Below are 2500 nucleotides of genomic sequence, written 5' to 3'. Positions count from 1 at the left end.
GTTGCTGGTAGGAGTGTCTCTGGGGCAGAAGATGGCCGTTTGAACCCGCTGATGTCATCACATCCTCCGTCTGAACTCTCTAAAACTAACCCTACTTCCTGTGAGGTTTCCTTCTGGGTCACCTGACATGATGTGGGGTGATATCGCCTGACTGCAGTGTCACAGACAGACAGACAGACTCACTGACAGACAGAGAGACAGACACAAACACACACAGTCTGAGATGTCGACAGACAAATGCGAGCTGAAACTACGGCAACCACAGCTTCCTGTAGTGAAGTCCATGACAGGAGCTTTCTCGTGGGAACTTTTTCAACTTTCTACCTCTCAACCCCAGTCTCTTTCTCTCTCTCACACACACACACACACACACACACACACACACACACACACACACACACACACACACACACACACACACACACACACACTCCAACAACACGTGTGTGTACAGTGTGGGGGAGCCAGAGAGACAGAGATAAATAAAGTGAGGTAACCACAATCACAAGAATAGAGACACAATATCCTCCAAGAAACAAAGACACACTGATCTGTACAGAGGCCGTACTACAAGCTGATGGGGTCGCCAATCTTTTTTTAAAACCCAGATTTCACAAATGGCAATAATAACAACAAATAAACAGCAAAACATTTTAAAACTGGACACACTTTTCCACAGTCTGGGGACCTCTCTCAGTGTGAGTCCACGTAGAGATTTGGCTGATGTTTGGTAGGGAGTGTACACACCGTGCTGCTTTTCTATAGCTCATGTTCTCAGTTGACTGCAGATGAAGGAGAGAGAGCTGTCGCAGAATGAGATACATAGCCTGAATGAGATTAGAAGCAGGTGGGGACTGGAGGGACTACTGGCCCCATCTAGTGGCCGGTAGGCATCCGTGCTCATCAAATCAGCATCTGCCCCTGCCAACAACTGTGGCCAGGGAACTGTGTAATACTCTCAAATGGCCAGAAGAGGTCAGCATGTTAGTCTGAATGGGAGTGGGTGGGAGAGAGGGAGAGAGATAATACGATGTGATTAGCTTCATGGCAGACCGTGCTGTTTTTTTTTAATTATTTTTTTATCTAGTGGTTGACTTCCGGCCCCATCTAGTGGCTGCTCAAACCAACATCTGTTTCTGCCTACACTGTGGCCAGGGCACTGTGTGATACTCTTTAATGGCCAGCAGAGGTCAGCAGTGTTGTCAGAATGACCACAGAGAAACCCAACCCAAACTGAGACACATGCTAAATTCCAAATCGACCCCTGGCCCCTACCTGTACCTCGGCCTCTAGAGGTTACACGCAATGAGGTAATGATCCACCCCTCCACCTTGTCCTCTGATAGGCTCATACCTATCCAATCCTTTCAGATCTGCAGGAGTTGCTAGGGGGTAGCGGCTAGGGGCTAGGGGTGGATCCGGAATTAAACACACACAAGCACACACCCCGTCCCCATTTCCCATCTTCCGCTGTAACCCAGCTTTCTCTGCTGCAGGAGGGCAGCTGCGGGTGGGCTTTGTTACTTTGGCAAGAACCAGGCTTCTGAAGGGGTAGTAGGCCCCAGGTCACCCATTCTCTATGTCACCTTGACAACCAGCGATGTTAAACCAGGAAGTGTGTGTGTGTGTCTGCGTGTGTGAGTGAGGGATAAACCAGTGGAGACTGGAACAACATTTTATGAATGAATGACTTTACAGAACTAAGTTAATATCAGACAGACTCTCTCTGTTAGAACTTGGATGAAAAACCATGTGACCTCAAAGAGCTGACTGTGTTGTTCCATAAAAGCTGGATAGCTGCAATGTGATTAATGAATGGAAACTGAAATGAGAATATCACATGAGTGAAAGAGATAGGAGAGAGAGAAAGAGGGGGAGAGAAAGAGAGAGAGAGAGAGTGAAAGAGAAGGAGCGAGAGAGAGAGAAAGAGAGAGAAGGAGCTAGAGAGAGAGAGAGAGAGAGAGAGAGAGAAAGAGAGAGTGAGAGAGAAAGGAAGGAAGCATTCCTCTCATCTAACCATCTAACCATGTCCTTCTCTGGTCTGATTGATTCTCACATGTTTCCCATCTTGAGGAGAAGTCTCATAAACAACCACATTCCTGTCTAACCAAACGGCTCTATTTCCTGGAACAGACCAGGAGGAGAACAGACTGAGGGGAACAGAAATAGCTCTGCAGTTCCTCGCTCTGACCGGCATGGCAGAGAACCATGTCTGCTCTCTCCCACCCATTTCTATCTGAGTGCTTTGTTAAGTTGCACCTTCCTGAACAAGCCCCTGTTTACAACCTTATCCTCCTCTCACCCCTCCCTCCCCCCCCCTCCCCACCTCACCCCTCACCCTGTGGGCGGTGGGAGTTGTCTGTCCATCAGCCAATGACAGGCCAGCGCCCGGCCTTTGAAACATGACCATGAGAAATCACTGTACGCCAGAGCGGGGAGGAAAACAAGAGAGAGGGAAGGAGGGAGGGAGGGAGGGAGGGAGAGAGAGAGAGAGAGAGGTA

The sequence above is a fragment of the Argentina silus genome (genome assembly GCF_951799395.1).
Source record: "Argentina silus genome assembly, chromosome: 16".
NCBI classification, from domain to species: Eukaryota; Metazoa; Chordata; class Actinopteri; order Argentiniformes; family Argentinidae; genus Argentina; species Argentina silus.
Note: the sequence above shows the minus strand (reverse complement) of the source record.